Raw genomic sequence first — 7314 nt, forward strand, 5'->3', positions numbered from 1 at the left:
GAACCGGTGTCAGCAGAGGTGAGGAGGTCGTTGAGGACTTTTAGGAGAGCGGTTTCTGTGCTGTGTAGGGGGCGAAAACCAGATTGGAGAGGTTCAAATAGGTTATTGGCATGAAGATGGGTTTGTAGTTGTGAGGCGACTATGCGTTCCAGGGTTTTAGACAGAAAGGGGAGGTTGGATATTGGGCGGTAGTTGTTGAGAGAGGAGGGATGCAGACCAGGTTTTTTAAGGATTGGGGTGACAGCAGCAGTTTTGAAAGCAGAGGGGACAGTTCCAAGGGACAGTGAGGAGTTGAAGAGGTTAGTGAGGTAGGGGCATAGGACCGGGAGGCAGGACTTCAGGAGTGGAGTAGGGAGGGGGTCAAGGGAGCAGGTAGTGGGTTTGGAAGAGCTGATGAGTTTGGAGATTTCAGGAGGAGTGACTGGGTCAAACTGGGAGAGGAGGAATTGAGGGGTCGGGAGGTCTGGAGGGATGGGGAGAGGAGGGTCCAAGGTAGGTGCTGGAGTAGATCCTGGGAGGTCAGATACAGGGGATAGAGATTTGTAAATGAGATTGATTTTGTCAGTGAAAAAGTGGAGGAATGCGTTGCAGAGATCCGGAGTAGAGGTAAGGAGGCTGTTGGTCCGAGGCTTGATGAGGTTGTTCATTGTGGAGGGTTCTTGGGTTTTGGCAGGGGTCGGTGAGGATGGTGGAGAGGTAGGCAGATTTGGCAGCAATGAGGGCATCTTTGTAGGCGGTGAGATGGGATTTATAGGCTTCATGATGGACTGTGAGGGATGATTTCTTTGTCAGACGTTCAAGTTGGCGGCCAGTTTGTTTCATTTTCCGGAGTGCAGGTGTGTACCAGGGTGAAGAGGTGTTAAAAGTGACGGTTTTTGTTTTGAGGGGGGCCAGGGTGTTGAGGGAGGTAGACAAGGTGGAGTTGAGGTGGTCTGTGAGGTCATCAGGTGAGGTGAGGGTTGAGTCCAGGTGGAGAGTGGTGGAGAGCAGGTCAGAGAGATGGTGGGGATTGATAGATTTGAGGTTGCGGAAGGTGATTTCCCTGAGGAGACGGGCTGGGGTTGGAGAAGGGATGGTGAACCGTATCAGTTTGTGATCAGAGAGGGGAAAAGAGGCATGGATGGAGGTCGAGCACCGGTTGGTTGGTGGAGCAGACCAGGTCGAGGATGTGTCCTTTTCATGGGTGGGGAATGTGACATGTTGGGTGAGAGAGAAGTTATCCAGTAAAATGGTGAATTCTGATGAGAGCTTGCAGGTGGGGGAGTCCATGTGGATGTTTAAGTCACCGAGTAGCAGCAGACGTGGAGAGAGAGATGAGGCTAGTGTGAGGAGTTCAGTAAAATCAGAGAGGAAGGAGGGATTTGGTTTAGTTGGCCGGTAAATGAGGATGACTGTCATGGAGGAAAGTGCTTTGAAGGCGAGATACTCAAATGATGATACTGAGGGGAGGGTGAGTTCTGTGATCCGGAAGTTCTGATTGAAAATAACGGCGAGGCCACCTCCACGGCGGGAGGGGCGGGGTTTGCCAATGTAGTTGTAGCCAGGGGGGGATGCTTGGTTGAGGGAGAAAAAGTTGTTGGGTTGTTGCCAGGTTTCGGTGAGCAGAAGGAAGTCCAGAGTGTTGTCGAGGATTAGTTCATGGAGGGCAGGGGCTTTATTGTTGAGCGATCGGGTGTTAAGGAGGGCAAAGTTGGCCGTGGTGAAGGGTGGTGGGATGGGGGCAGGCTGGAGAGATCTGAGGTTGTCCCGGTTAGCAGTGCGTGTGGTCGGTGGGGTGTGGGGGTATTGCAGTTGAGGGGGACAGTGAGCCGATTAGCAAATGATTGGAGTGTATGATTAAGTGTAAGTGAAGTGGGGAAAGCACTGTAGTCCGGTCCGGTTTTGTTTTTTTTGCGCGCTGACGGTGCGTTCAGCCCTATGTGAACCAGTGGGTGAAGCAATCTGATGAAGTGGGACAGGTGCGACAGAGCATGCAGGTGACCAGATGGATGGAATGGATTGTCCGTGGTGAAAGAAAACAAACTTGCGGCGAGAGCTTCTGTGGATGTAACGGGGTCGACGTAGAAGTCCAAGCTGTCTGATGACTGGGATGCAGGATGGAATGGAGTAGTTGACGAGTTGGACCAGTTGCAGAGTTGAATATTTGATCATGAAGCCGAGCGGAGGGACTGAGAGCTCCGTGATAGCGGTTAGCCGTGGGCTAGGAGCACAGAGGTGGATGAATGAGGTGAGTGCCAGAATGATCCACGGCATGACAGGAGGAGAGGAATGTCTAGTCTTGGTCGCGGCTCGCATCTGGTGGAGGTTGCCTGTGAGAAGGAGGTCAGCAATCGGGTTAGCCGCTGTAGCAGCTAGGATTAGCCGCCACGCGTTTGGTGAACGGGGGCAGCCAGCTAGCGGCTAACCGACGAGGCAAGAGTCCAGTCAAGGAGCCCAGGCGGCTTCGGGAACCAGCTGAGAGACTGTCCAAGGGTACAGAGGCTGTCCAGAGGTAGGGGGTACAGCGAACACAAACACACAAGAGAATAGCAGACGGAGAAGCGGCGAATAACCAGCGCCAGCGTCCTCTCACGTCGCCAGCGTCCTCTCACGTCGATCATGGCCAGGGGGGGTGTCTAACTGCGTGACAATGGCCCAATCCCAAAGTGAGCCCTGAGGACTAAGGACTAAGGACTCACAGACTTAAGTGATCTCAGGTACTAAGTGAGCGAGTGTGTGAGGCCACATGGGCTCGGATAGGTATAAATGGGATTGGGACGGCGCTTCACGAGATCACATGTTACCTTGGCGACGTTTAATAACAAAGATGTTGCTAACACTTGCCGGTTTGGGAATTGTCCTTTTAAGTTTGTTGCTTTTCACACGGCCGAGGCCCAGGAGACGGCTGCCTGAATCCAAACTCTTGTTTTACGAGCAGGACAACAGGTTGGTCCGTTCCGTGTGCGCGTGTCGTGCTGTTGTTTACCTTCGTAATTTCCGTTTCCTATCGTCTCCGCGGTAAACGTCACAACGCTTTGAACTGTGGGTAATTCCCTTTGGTGAAGTCTGCATCGATGCAGACTTACGGAAAGGGCTCGGTAAGTGTGTACTCAAACCCTCACGCCCTTTGAAATTCCACATTGGGACAACCCTAAGCCCTGACGAATTTCGCGAGAACGCGCACCAAAGTCCGTGAGTCTGTGAGTCCGGACATTGGGATTGGGCCAATCACTGCTCATGCACACTCATTCATTCTCCCTTGTGTGGGGAGGGGCTTAGGAGAATGTTTTGGGCTTTAGCAGAAAGGGTGGAGGACTGAGAAGTTGTCGATGTTCAAATTTTTTGGCCAAGTCTTCCCAATCCTACCTACAGCACCTTTAATCAAGTGTTTAAAACAGTGACAGTTTTGCCGGTCGCTGGAAAATACATGATGTGTTTTGTGTGGGTATGGCAATCCTGATGCGAGTGTTATGAAAAGTATGCTCAAAATTGAGGAGCTTAACTAATACATTAATGCTCTTCACATTTGTATCCAACAACCAGATTATCAGGACCTCTGGGTAGAACTCAGACACAATGGACAAGAAAAAAATCCAGTAAGAAGGCATCTATACAAACCAAGCAGTCCATTCAATTAATTTGATATTTATATTATAACATATATACTCTAGTAGTTTACACTAAGTATTCATTCAGTAGTTTTTTACCTTCATCTAATCAAAGGGTCATTGCCTGGTCCTTCTGCTGCCTTGGAGAAGGAGAGGGAGAGCGAGAGAGAGAATACTGCAGTCAGATGTGCCTGGCATTGTGATAAATGGTGTGTGTGTGCAAACAAGAAGGCCAGACAGACGAAGACAGACAGAGCTGGAGGACTGAATGGAAGGGAGAGACAGATTAAGAAAAGAACAGCGAGGAAAGAGAAGAACCGAAGAATGATGGACACGGAGACGAGACAGGATCAGACATTTACCTCACCGCTGAGCTGAGCAGCCACATTAAAATGCACAGCATGTTGAGGTGGACGGTGGAGGCTGGTTTGGAGCAGCTCAGAGTTACCAACTGATTACATGTTTTTTTTTATTTTTTATTAATAGTCAGCCCTGAAGCTACTGGTTCAAGACCAGTTAACACTTTTTTGAATGGTTTAATATCTTGACTGGTGAATAACAAAAAGGTTTCACCGAAGTGATTTACATGCTGAAATTATTTTTGTCATTTCAACCTTCCACCTTCTGTTTTGTCCCATAAAGCATGCATTGACAGCTTTATTTACTGATGACCTACTGATGCTGTTTAAATGCTCTAGGGAACTCATACGTGGAACAGAAATATGGGGGTTTGTGAACTGATTGAAGAAAAATCCACGTTTATTGATTTAATGCTTTCTTTTGTACCACTGCAATGTGTGTATTGCTACTTCACTATGACCCCTAACTGCTGAAAAATCACCATAAAGTACAATGTGGCTCAACTTTTTATTTTTTATTTTACCCTTTATTCCTTAGACAGGAAAAGGTGACTTTACACCAGACTTTACAACTATTGGTCTGAAGGACAGCTCACTCAGCCAATCAGGCGATACATGAACCAGTAACCTAAGTGTGTGCTGACTCCTTATCAGCATAACATTAGTTCCCAACAAACGTAGGTGTTTAAAAAAATGTTGTCATGTATTTTTAATGGAAAACTGCAGTACTTAATCCACCTGTGCATCAATCCCCCGTGCAGTAGTGAGCGCTAACCATAAGATGGCACTCCCTGGCAGGGAGGGAGGGGTGGTGGAGGGTGTGATACTGAGCTGCTCTGATCCTTCGGGCATGCAGAGAGTCAGGAGCCTGAACCCTGAACTTGTGTGTTGCAGGGAGGTCTGATGGGATTACAACCACTCAGAGGGGCAAGAGGATTGATTGTGATGTATGACCTGTTGGGGACGAAGTCCCCCTTCAGATCAGGTTCATGTTTACAGAGTGACAATCTGCACTATTGCAATTCTTGTCACATCTTGTCATAAACATGCTGTCATCAGATGGACAGTCTGAAAAATAGAAAATTAGCCAGCTGGCTAACTCTGGCACATTTACAGAAATGTTGATTAATGTGTGTTCTTTATAAAATAAAGAATACGAATAAGAATGTAAACCCACAATGAATGATTAAGAATGAGGATGTCATGTTCCTATAGCTATATGTGTCACAACATAAACAACCCTTGGGGAACTTGATTACTCTCGTTAAGTCTAGGATTATACCAGAGCTTGTTACGTGGGACACTGGCATGAACCCAAACGCAGACAGAGACCGAGTCAGAGTGATAGTGAAACTAATTTATTACAGTACTTAATTGTCCAGGTTTTCAGAAAGGGGGAAGAAAGTCCAGGTTTTCAGAGGGGTACAGGTCCAGGGATTCCGAGCAGGAGTTTCCGTGCTGTGAGTTTCCTGTAGTGAGGTCCAACGGTAGCGAGCAGGAATGGTGGATGGTAGGAATGAAGTGACAGCCGGAGTCAGGTTCCAAATAACTGTAGCACAAGAGAAAACAGATCAGGACAGGCAAAAAAAAATCACAAAGAGCAATATCCAGCGGGTTGAGTCAGTAGCGAGACTAACGTGGTCGTCTTGACTATGATCTGACGAAGAGTGGCAGGTTGACCGGGGTATTTAAAGCTGAGGTGATTATGGTGAATAAGCTGTAGCTGGAACCCTGACTCCAGCACACCAGGCTTCACTCCTGCAATTACAAACAGAGGGGAGGGGGAGAGGAGAGGAGAGACAGAAAGCTACCTGGCGGTAGCAGGCCTAACAGTACCCCTACGGACGCCACCTGGCGGCCGACAGGGCTTATCAGGATGCAACCGATGAAAGTCACGGACCAGAGCAGGATCCACAATGAAGCTCCGGGAAACCCAGGAGCGTTCCTCAGGACTATAACCCTCCCAATCCACAAGGTACTGGAAACCACGGCCAAGGCGGCGAACATCCAGAAGTCACCGGACAGTGTAGACAGGGCCCCCGCCCACGACCCTGGGCGGAGGAGGGGGACCAGAGGGCAGGCATAGAGGACTAACAGACACAGGCTTAATCTGGGACACATGAAAGGTGGAATGAACCCGTAGGGAGGCAGGAAGCTGGAGTTTCACAGCACAGGGGTTAACAATAGACAGTATTTTAAACAGTCCGATAAAACGTCCACTTTTAAAGTATACACGTCATTTGCTTACAGCTAGCTAATTGGGACCAGACTATTTCCGGGAACAAAAGCGCTCATTCTGAAAGTTCGATCGCCGATGCTTGAAATGTGAAAAGTTAGTTTTGTACAAGGTAACACCTCTGGTCTCTCTGGTCTGTCTTTCCTCATCTGTTCTTGAATGTACTGTAGCGAGCGACGGAGAGCTAACTGTACCCAGCATGCCATTTGGCGGAGTGACAGTTAATAGGGGTCCCCTCTCAAATACGCTACACAGTGTGTACATACTGCAACGCACTACTAATAAACATGTCCTGTAGATCAGAGATCTTCAACAGGGGGGTCTGTGACACGTAGGGGGACCTCAGAGTTACGCTTGAGTTAGATTTCTAACTTCACGATCGTGCACCTCTCGAAAAACTCAACTACACGTTGCGGCGACGCACGTGGCTCGGCCGTGGCTTGGTAGCGTTGCATTTCCCCCTGACTTATTTCCTGGTTCTCCTTCTCCATAGACAACATGAAATCAACGAGAGGGTTAACTTTTCCAGCTACAGATTTCCCACCGTGGTCAGAAAGCCCAGGGGAGACACTTTGTTTCTCTCACTATGACTCTAGAGTCGCTACTCGCTCCGAAGCTAATCGCCGTCACTCTCTCACTTTCTCCCTCGCTCTACCACACACTCCCCACACGCACACATGCGGGCTTGACGCGCACACCAACACACAAGTATAAACTCCAGGCCACTTACGTAGGCTACGGCGAAAGCTCTGGGTGGAGCCTCCGCAGAACCATAAATCAGGCTTAACTCCAGGGGGACCGCCACATTATTGTTTGTATAATTTTATGAAAGTTCTTTATTTTTAAATGAAAATGTCTGAAAATATACATTAACATGAAACACTTTCCCCATGTATGTTCAACATTAACATGTGATGTATAAATAATGTAGAAATATCCATCCATCCACCCAGTTTAATATGCAGCTCAGTTTAATATAATATATATAGTAGGGGGTCCCAGCTCTGTCTCTCTTTCAGCGACAGGGTCCTTGGCCTAAAACAAGTTGAAGACCCCTGCTGATCAAAGGTTCACACTCGACACTGCCTGCCCAGATGTTAATTGGATGAACAGATGAATGAAAGACAGAGAC

This window comes from Perca fluviatilis, chromosome 13 (assembly GCF_010015445.1).
Source record: "Perca fluviatilis chromosome 13, GENO_Pfluv_1.0, whole genome shotgun sequence".
Classification (NCBI taxonomy): Eukaryota; Metazoa; Chordata; class Actinopteri; order Perciformes; family Percidae; genus Perca; species Perca fluviatilis.